This window comes from Crocodylus porosus, unplaced genomic scaffold (assembly GCF_001723895.1).
Source record: "Crocodylus porosus isolate Cpor-Errol unplaced genomic scaffold, CroPor_comp1, whole genome shotgun sequence".
In the NCBI taxonomy this organism is placed as follows: Eukaryota; Metazoa; Chordata; order Crocodylia; family Crocodylidae; genus Crocodylus; species Crocodylus porosus.
The window spans coordinates 89,993,298-90,004,287 of NW_017728943.1; the positions used below are offsets into that span (position 1 = coordinate 89,993,298).

Genomic DNA, 10,990 nt, shown 5'->3' on the forward strand with positions numbered 1-10,990 from the left:
AAGCTTAACCAAAAATACCAGGCACCTTACCTCTACCTACACATCTTTTTAGGTTTGTATCCATGATCCAGAAATGGGGGACAAGCTAGTTTAAGATATGGGAAGAATCAGGGTGATGTAGCTTCCATTTTTAAATGCATCTATGATGGCTGATTTTGAAGTGTTAGTGAAATAAATCTAATAACAAAACCTTAATGGTAACAATGAGGTACGAGAACATGTGGCATCAGCACATGTGAATCTACTTTCTGTTGAATCTGCTAGTGTTAATGCATGTATAATTTTACTTTATGTTTACAATATATTCCCTGCCTGCCAGTCTGGCAGCACTCTCTCACACTTGCGGCTGGAGGCATTTATCTAGGAAGGCCTTGGACAAATGTAACAAAGGAAACACAACTGGGATCCCACGAGTGGGGCATACATTAAATAAACCTGAAGAATTTGCTTTCATTACAAATACTTGAAATCTGTTGGAATGCAATGTGACTGCTTATATTGGAACAATTGAGGCTTTTGATAGCACCCTGGAGGACTAGCCTATGCATCTAGAGCAGCTGGAACAGTTTTTTTGAAGTAAATGAGATTAACCTATGGAAACATGTAGCTTCATTACTGAGTTTAATAGAGGAAAAACATAGTTTACTGCACAGCCTGCTCACCCCAGAAAGACAGTAAGCATAACCTTTAAGAAATGAGTGAAAATTATCCAAGAGTATCTGGCGATTGGTTTTTGGAGAAAGGTTCAAGTTCCATAAGAGAAATCAACTAGAAGGTGAATTTATTTCCTCTTGTGTGACAGTTACAGAAGTTGTCAGAATACTGCAATTTTAAGGATGGAGTTAATGAGGCCCTCAGAGACAGTTTTGTTTGTGGGCTTCTTAATGAAGCCATCCAAATAAAACTCTAAACAGAGGAAAACCTCACCTTTAAACAAGCTGTTAGGATTGGAATAGGTATGGAAACTGCAGCAAAGGATGCCACAGAATTGCTCGAAGGAGTGCCTATGGAAATAGGAATGAATATCTTACTAAACATGCAATGGAAGAGCCAGGGCAAGCAGCAACCCAATGTGCTATCAGTGTGGAAAACGCTCTCATACCTCAACTAACTGATGGTTTAAAGAACTTTACTGCCAAAGTTATAGTAAAAAGAACATATCTGGGCTTTGGTGACCATGGTCTTACACAGATCTCTTCTCTTTGAGGCATGCGGAATTTCCAGCGTTGTTACATTCATCCATTTAGATAGATTCGACATAAGTCAATCTGTCTTCCACAATTTCTCCTTCCTTCAGTCTTTCCATTTACAGCCAGACTTCCATTTTTCTCTTTCCCCATAACGTGCCCGAGAAACTCCAACAGTCTCTTTCTAATGTTAATCAGCAGCTTCCTCCTGCAGTCTACTCTTAACAAAATATCTTCATTTGAAGTGTGACTTGTCCAACATCCCTTCAAGATGTGCCTTAAGAACCACATCTCAGTTGCTTCAATTCTCTTTTCCATACTTGGCGATACTGTCCAGCATTCTGATGCATGCATGAGGACTGGTATAACATAGCAATCCAAAACTCTTAACTGTGTCCCCATAGAACTTTTACTATTTGTCAATATCTTCTTCCATTTTCAGAAATGTGTCTTTTCCCATCCCTGTTCTCCATTTTATTTCATGATCACATTTACCATCTGATGTTATCCAGCTTCCCAAGTAGTTACATTTACCTGTTCCTTTTCCACTTAGATGTTGCATCTTCTTTGTAATCACTATGCATTCTGTTTTTCCATGGTTAATATTTAGACCCTTCTTCTTGCTTTTACTAACAATTTTATCTAAAATTCCTTGCAGCTTCTCTTCTGAATCAGCTATTAAAACTATGTCATCAGCATAACAGAAGCTGTTCAAATTCTGTCCGCCAAGGATTACCCCTGATAAATCCTCAATCTCCTTCAGTATTTTCTCACTGTACAAGTTGAACAAGTCAAGTGAAAAAAACAGCCTTACCTCATGCCTCTCTTAATTTGGATGAAATCACTTAGTTCACTGCTGCAGTTTGGTCCCAATAAAGATTTCTCAAAATTCTCAAGTCTTTACCATCAATATCCAATTCTTCCAGCATTTTCATTAACTCCTTATGCTTGACTCTATCAAAAGCTTTGGTATAATAAATAAAACACAAGAATAGGTCTTTCCTCATCCTATTGCTCTCTCTGTAAGCTTTCTTACCAAGAAGATAGCATTTCGTGTACCCTGATCTACAACAAAACTACATTGAACTTTTGCAATCTCTGGTCTTATTCTACTTCTAGCCCTCATCATCAGAACCTTTAATACCATCTTTGTTACATGGCTCATTGCACTGATGGTTTGATGGAGTTCACATTCAATGGCTCCAGGTCTTTTAAAGATCAATTTACTGAGGTCCTCAGGTATTACTCCACTTTCATAAAACTCATTGATAACAGTTGTTAACTTTTGTAGGCCAAACTCTTCCAAACATTTTACTTATTCTGTTGCAATCTCAACTGGTCGTGTATTTTTATTGATTTGCATTCAGTTGATAACTGTTTGTACTTCTGAATTAAGAATTTTCAAACTATCCACATTCTTCTTAATAGATGGCTTTTCCTTTTGACTTCATGGAATAACTCTTCAATCCACTTTGTGCAATACTTGTTCTTGTTCCATAATTACATCACCATTCTTGGCTTTTATACAACCCTAGCAGTACATCCTCCTTTGCCTGTGATGCCTTTGATATTCCTGTACATTGATGTGACATCTTTATCCTTTTGTTTTTCTATCTCTGTACTTTTTTCATTAAGTCATTTTTCCTTTTCTTCATTGTATCTTTATCAGGTTCTTTTGTCCAATTTCTTATACTCTTCCATACTATGGGTTTTAATCTTTCTTCCATAAGTTCAAGGATTTCTTCAGTCATCTATTTCTATTTCTCTTGCCTTACTTTTGATGGAATAACCCCCTTGGCTGTTTCAACTAGTGCTTCTTTAAAAATGTCCCAGTTTGACATATTTCCTTCATCTTCAAGTTCTTGAAAACAGTTTTTGACTGTAACTATGTACCTGTCTTTAATCAGATCTTTTTCCATTACAATTGAGTAATCAGTTGCTTTTGGTTTCCTAAGATCTCCTCAACCTTATTTGGATGGTGCATACTACAGGTACATGATCACTTCCACAGTCATGACCCTGGGTAAGTTTTCAATTCTTGAACTGCATTCCTGAATCTTCTGATGATGGTGATGTAATCAGTTTGGTTTCTAATGTTATCTCCAGGACTTTTCCATGTATACCTTCTTCTTGGGTGGTGTTCAAACTATGTATTCATAATGACTTGATCATTTGCAACACACCGATCAATCCATCTGTGGCAAAGTGGGGGTCCCTGGCTCGTCACAGGGCTAGTTTCCCACCTGCCTCTGGGCATAGTGCCCACCTGTCTCACCCACTACACCTTGTTGGTAATGAATTAGGTTGTTAATAATGGGAGGCTGCCCATTGTACACCCCAATATTGGTGGGGCTGTCCGCAGCTCTGTTCCACTCCTACACTGTGGCCCAAGCCTCGCAAATGGCATCTCAGGCGGTTAGTTTAATCATCACCTTCGACCATTAGCTGTGGCCCCAACCCCGGGGACCTTCAGCTTCCGTAAGCCCTGGCCCCGTCTCAGGCCCAGTCAGGACCCTGAGCTTCTTTGCTTTTCATGGGCATCTGTCATGGCGGGCTCCTGGCCCTTTTGACCCTTTGGTCCTGGCCCCAGCATTGACTAGTCAAGTACCTCAGTGGGGTTTTTACCTCCTGCCTGCCTTAGGGATTGGGGATCCCATTCCCAGCTCAGGTGCTCCTGGAAGCATGCCTGGCCCTGTGGGGTCACTCCCCCAGCAGGCTCAGGCGCCTCCAGAAGCTTACGCGGCCTACCCTGCTCTGATGTAATATGGCCCACCTGAAGGTGAGGGCTGGGGTTAAGGTTCCCCTCCTCGCCTTTCACCGGGGTGATCACTGTCCTGGCATTTCCCGCACCACTGAGAGCCCCACCAGGCCACCCACTCCTGGCAGGGTGTAGTTTTAGGTCATGCCCAGGCCCAGGAGCATCCAAACCAACCCCTACAGCTCCTGCCCTTATCTCCAGGATGTTCCAAGCCACCTCGCAGCCAGGCAGTGTTACTGCCTTCCCTGCCAGCAGCAAACTGCCCTGTTTATATAGGCAGCCATGGGTCTAAAATGGCTGCCTCAATCAAGCACCAACAGTGCTCTGCCACACCATCCCTCTCCTCTTTCATCTTTTTCACCAAGTCCATGAGGTCCAACAATATTATCCACTCACTCACAACCAGCTTTTTTAGATTTCCCATCATTATAACCACTTCTTGAGGTTTGCATTGCTTTTTCATTTTAGCAAGGTCTTCATAGAAATGACCAATGTCCTCTTCCCTCTCAATGGCCCACTCTCAGCTGTCAGTGCATAAACCTGTATTCATGCAATGTTGAAAGGTTTAGCTTTTATTTTCACAAGCATCAATCTGTCAGATATTGCCCAAAAACCATGAGAACTTTTTGAGGCTTCTTCATCCAAAATCAACCCAGCTCCTTTTTTGTGCATCTCACCTCCTGAATAAATGATCTTCACTTCTGAAACAATAATTCCAGCCTCTTTCCAATGTATTTCACACAGACCTAGAATATTTATCTTTAATCTGTTAATTTCATGCTTGACATTATCCAGTTTCCCAATTTGATGTAGAGTACTCACATTCCACATTGCTACTTTGACTGCTCTCTTCTGAGTGTGGACAATAGCATGCTGACAGTCAGGAGTAAACTGTCACACATAACTACTCTTACTGGGTGAGGTGTCCTCACCTTTTCTGTCAGGGACCCCTTTCACGCCATTGTGTGATTTCTTAATTTTTGAAAGACCACGGATTATGCATGGCAAACTACTGCAGTAGGTTGCCACTTCTTGCTGCAGGTTGCCGAGCTCAGCTAACTTAAGCAAGTGTCTTCTATTATTTTCCCAGTTGCACCAGACATCCACCAAATGAGATGATCCACTGTCCTGCACCTCCAATGGCTTCAACCATAACCCTGGTAAAGGAGGCTGATGCAATGCTTGCCTAAGGGTGTTCCAGAGACTGCAGTGTCTAGAAGGTACTTATCTCACTATTACCCTAACAGTTAAAACTGTCCCACTGCTGGACGCAGTTTAATGTCATACCCAGGACTAGGTATGTGCTATTGTAAGAGAAAGAGAGAAGAGAGTGTGGTATAGAAAGGGGAATAAAAAGGTATACGTAATAGATATGTAATAGACAGTGAGAAGGGAGTAGCTAGTCTGGGCTTATATAATGGGAACAAGGGTGATAAACGAGCCATCTGGCTGGCACTCTAGTTTGCTAGGAAACCCCTTAAAATGGAGCTGGATACAGGCTCTGCAGTATGTTATCTCACAGTCTGAATATATAAAAATACCTTAAAATTATGAAATTAAAGGAGACCCTGTTGTTGTGAAAAACACACAGGAGAGAAGATTTTGCCAATGGGGGTGATGTCAGGGCCCACAGAATATAATCATAAACCACACCACTTAGACTTATAAATCACTGAAAAAGGGGGACCCATTCTGTGAAGTCATGAATGGTTAAAAGAAATTCTCCTGGACTGGATTTGTGTAAAGGTGCTTCAGGTACTTTCAAAGGTCCCTGCAGAAACAGTTAAATAACAGTGATAAGTGATTAAACCAAGCCTCTGAAGTATTCAAGGAAGGCACAGGAACTTTAAAACACGTGAAAGCTAAGATAATGATACATGAAAATGCCCAGGCCAAGTTTTACAATGCTTGGCCAGTTCCTTATGGCTGTCGTGCCAAGTTAGATGGGAAACTGAACTGCCTAGAAAGAGAAGGTATTCTTTCAAAAGTAGCATGGAGTGAGTGGGCATGCCTATAGCTCCAATTTAAAATAAAAAAGGCGCAGTAAGAGACCTCAAGGCTTTATAAATCCTTTACTGAAAATTGAGAAATATCTGCTACCTCAAAGTGACAATATTTTTTCCACATTAGGAGGGGGCAGAGATTTAGGAAAACTGATTTAGCAGAAGCTCACTTACGGATGTAAGTAAAAGAAGACAGTTATCTCACCATAAATACCCAAAAACAGTTATACCAGTATACTAGATTAGTGTTTGGTATTGCCTCTGCCCCTGCTATATACAGTATGCAATGGATCAAGTTTTACAAGGCATTCTAAGAACATGATGTTACTTGGATGATATTGGAACTGATGAAAATGAAGAAAAACATCTGAGAAATTTATATCCTTTAAATAGTTTGCTGAAAATAAACCACACATGGGTTTGGTCTCATGTACATCAGAAAGCTTTCTTAGAAGCAGCTCATAGGATGCCTTTTCACTTTAACCCATCATAGCCTATTAAGCTAGCATGTGCTGCATCCTCACGTGGCACTGGGGCTGTTATATCACATGCTATGGCCAATGGTACTGAATGGCCCACAGCCATCATATCATGATCATTTACAGCAACAGAACAGAATTATGGTTAGATAAACAAAGTAACTTTAATTCTGGTGTGGGGAGTGAAGGAATTTAACCAATACTTATACGGGAGAAAGTTTATGTTGGTCACAGGTCACCAATCCATAGTCTCACTTCTCCATCCTAAGAAAGGAGAATCTGGGGTGCATCTATACAAGACATTTATTGTGGAGTTACCTAATTAGGAAGTGGAAGGGTGCGCCCAACCCTGTGGGGGGAAAGGGGCATGGTCCAGCCCCAACCCAGCTCCATGGGGGATGAGGGCTTGAGCCAGCCCAGCAGAGGGGGGAAAGGAGCTTGAGCTGGCCCCAAGGGACAAAGTGAATGTGGCCCAGCCCTATCCAGCCCAGGAGAAGGGGCATCACCCATCCTCATTCAGTTGCCGGGGGTTGGGGCATGACTTGGCCCCAACCTGCTACATGGTGCTTGGGGTTGGAATTTGGCAGCTGGAGAGGGTGGCTGTATTTATTGCCCTTGCTCCCATGCTGCCAAATTTCCCAATCCATGTGAGCCCTGCAGGCTGGATACCTATGGCTCTGCAGGTTGTATTTGGCCCACAGGCTGCAGGTTGAGCACCCCTGTACTAGTCTGTGCAGACCATTCTCATGGAAGTGGTCACGAAGGTGATGGATGTTACCCAGAAAGGAAATGCAAGTCACCTGAGAGGACAGCAGTCTGTGTATTAAGCCATTATCATTTCAGAAGGGAGAGACAAGATGTAAGATATGTGAATGTGTTGACTCTGCATGTGTAAATCTTGAAACTGTTAACATCAGTGTTTGTATAGTTATACTCTGTTCACAGTACAAATGTAACAGTAACTTCTGCATTATTAAGAAAAAGTAATGTGGGGTGTGTAACAAGCAGATATGCCATTTTATGGACAAAAGAGAGTATGTATGAGGTTTCAGTTGGATGGAATATTGATGTTCTGTATCTGTTGGAGATGGAAGCAAATGCCTTACTATTATATGTTACTGATGGTATTAGGAGTAGGGTAAAAGTGGTGACAAACACGGACTTTTACCTTAACTTCTTTTTTCTACAACTTTGGGTGAGTATGGTATGTCCTTCTACAATCTCAATTCACATTAAATGATGTTTGTGGATGATGTCTTTAATTGGACCATCTGAATGTTTGGGATAGATTTAGATAAGCTTTCAAATGCAATGCATTATTTTCATTCAAAAGCTTGTCTAAGTCTATCCCAACCTTGCAGTTGTTCCAATAAAGGATATCACCCACAAAAATCCTTGCCTCTTGCATATTTCCTGGATCATCAGGGCTGAGAAATCACTCCAACAGTATTAAATAATGTTTTTTGAGTTATGATGTCAAAAAACATTGCATTTCTCTAACAAAGCCTTTTGTCCCTGAATCTTACAGACCCACAGTCCCATTTCAAATACCAGTAAAGTAAGCCAGATAAAATATGCTAACTTTTTTTTCCCAGAGACAATGTTGTGCATGTCTATAACGTAATTGTGGCTCATTTAACTTAACTGTGGTTCACAGACAAGCCTATCAAGCTGTGTGCTCTCCCTGGCCACCTATTGGCAGAAGAGCACCAATGCAGCTTCAAAGGATTATTAGTGTATAAACAGCTGTTTTGATCTGCCAAAACCAGAGATGATTAATCCAAGGTCAAATGAGATGTCAGTACCTTAAATCAGGTAGCTGTGGCAGTGAGAACCTTGTTGACAGCTGTAGATCACTCAGGCATAGGCACAGTCCAGCTGGTGAACGGGTATGAGGCCCTGGCAACTCTGGAGGAGAAAGAAGGAGAGGAGGAAACCAGGGAGGAGGCAACTCCCTGGCCGAAGGAGATAAGCAGGCCAGAAGGAAAAAGCATCGAGTGATCGTCATAGGCAACTCCATCCTGAGAGGTACAGAGGGCCCCATCTGTCTCCAGGACCCCTCAACACGCGAGGTCTACTGCCTACCTGAAGCAAAGATTCAGGACATGAAGGGGATGATCCAGGCCATGATCCAGCCCACTGATTATTACCCCATGGTCCTAATCCATGTGGGTACTAATGATGCGGGCAGGAGAAGCCCTGATTGTCTGATGGCAGACTACCATGCTCTGGGGTGCGTGCTAAAAGAGATAGGCGCACAGGTGGTTTTCTCCTCCATCTTACCAGTGAGTGGACATAGAAGGTGGCATGCAACGTGCATCGTGGAGACCAACTGGTGGTTTTGGAAATGGTGTCTCGAGGCGGGCTCTGGCTTTCTCAACAATGACTGGCACATCACAACAAAAGACATGCTTGGATGGGATGGGCTCCACCTTTCCCCTAACCGTAAGCGTGTGTTTTCTTCTAGGTTGGTGGATCTCCTCCGACAGGCTTTAAACTAGTCTCGTTGGGGGAAGGGGAAGACAAGGGTGGAGGAAACATTGGACTGCCAGACAAAGCAACACCCACAAGTACAGCCAAGCCTAGACTGACGAGTGGAACATATACACAGGTAAGCAACAGGGACCAGAGTAATGCTGTGATTAGGGGGCCAGTGCACACATCCACAGGAGGCCTCAAATGCCTCCACACAAATGCTCGTAGTATGGGAAACAAGGAGGAGGAACTCACCCTCCTACTGGCTGACACCAACCTGGACATAGTGGGGATCACTGAAACGTGGTGGGCGGTGAATATCAAGGGATATAGGCTGTACAGAAGGGATAGGATAGGAAGGAAAGGTGGGGGCATGGCACTCTATATTAAGGAATACACATCCTCGTCAATTAACAAAGAATCAGAGGAAGGGCACTCTGAAATGCTTTGGGTTAAAATACAAGGCAGTCGAGGGGAAGGAGACTTAACGGTGGGGGTCCACTACAGACCTCCCAACCAAGGGGAAGAGCTTGACCAGGAATTCTTAAGTCAGTTCACAGAGGCAGTGAAGTCAAAGGATGTGGTCGTCATGGGAGACCTGAACTTTCCGGACATCTGCTGGGAAGAGCAGTCAGCCAGGTCTGACGGCTCACATTGGTTTCTAGCCAGAATGCAGGACCTCCATCTAACCCAGGAGGTGCAAAGCCCCACCAGGGAAGACGCCTTGTTGGACCTTGTGCTGGCCACGGGAGATGACCTCGTGAGGGGGCTGCGGGTGCTCGACCACCTGGGCGACAGTGATCATCGCCTGCTGGATCATCATCTTCTAGCGCAGGGTGGCAAAGGCCTGCAGCAAGGCAGCAACCCTAAATTTCAGGAGGGCAGACTTCAATGAGCTAAGGAGAATCGTCGGGGAAGCACTGAGGTCTCGAAGGGGAGGGGAGCCAGTTGTCCAAGGAGAGTGGTCACTCCTTAAGGAGATGATCCTCCAAGCCCAAAGGGAGGTAATCCCAACGCGGATCAAAGGGAACAGGAGGGCACATAAGCCCCCATGGGTCACCAAAAGCATCCGGGAATGTCTCCTAGCTAAAAGGGAGGCACACACCCAATGGAAGGGAGTGGCCATCACCAGGGATGACTATATTGCAGTAGCTCAGGGATGCAGGGAGGCAGTAAGAAAGGCCAAGGCGGAGATGGAACTGGGACTAGCTTCCCAGATTAAGTACAACAAGAAGTCCTTTTTTTAACTACATAGGGGGCAAAAAGAAGGTTCCGGGTAATGTGGGGCCCCTGCAAGACACGTTAGGAAATTTGGTCGTCACACCAGACGACAAAGCCAACATAATTAACGATTTCTTTCCCTCCATTTTCCTAAGCAGGGACTGGAACAGTCATCCCCCCTCTGGGCCCCCCTCAGGCCCCAGGGGAGGCACACCTAGGCCAAGGGTTAGTGAGGAACTAGTTAGGGAACTTCTGGAGGGACTGGATTTATTCAAGTCAGCTGCTCTGGATGATCTCCACCCTAGAGTACTGAAGGAATTGACTGAGGTCATTGTGGGACCCCTGGCATGGCTTTACGAGCACTCGTGGTGCTCTGGTGTGGTCCCAGAGGACTGGAAGAGGGCCTTGATCGCGGGCAAGCTTTTTGAGAAAATTCTTCTGGCGCATATCCACAAGGGTCAGCGGGGGAGATTATGCTTAGGGGCAACCAACACGGGTTCATTAGAGGCAGGTCCTGTCAGACCAACCTGGTGGCCTTCTATGACCAGATCACCAAATCCTTAGATGCAGGGGTAGCAGTCGACATAGTCTTCCTGGACTTTTGGAAGGCCTTCAACAATGTCTCTCACCCCGTTCTCATTAAGAAACTGGGGGATAGTGGTGTCGATGCCCACACAGTCAATTGGGTCACCACCTGGCTGGAGGGCCGCACCCAGAGAGTGGTGGTGGATGGGTCATTTTCAACTTGGAAGGACGTGGGCAGTGGGGTTTCGCAGGGCTCGGTCCTTGGGCCCGCGCTGTTCAACATCTTCATCAGTGACTTGGACGAGGGGGTAAAAAGCACCCTGTTCAAATTTGCTGATGACA

At 44.2% G+C, this 10,990-nt stretch overlaps 1 long non-coding RNA gene across 1 annotated transcript in view; it reads left to right on the forward strand.

Annotated features, from left to right (window-relative positions):
* Window positions 1–3,154: 3,154 nt before the first annotated feature.
* The window catches only part of LOC109319272, a 9,080-nt gene continuing 1,244 nt past the window's right edge, over window positions 3,155–10,990 (forward strand). The window contains exons 1-2 of the long non-coding RNA XR_002103451.1: window positions 3,155–3,210; window positions 5,036–5,105. This is a non-coding gene — a long non-coding RNA (uncharacterized LOC109319272). The remainder of the gene's footprint in view (window positions 3,211–5,035; window positions 5,106–10,990) is intronic.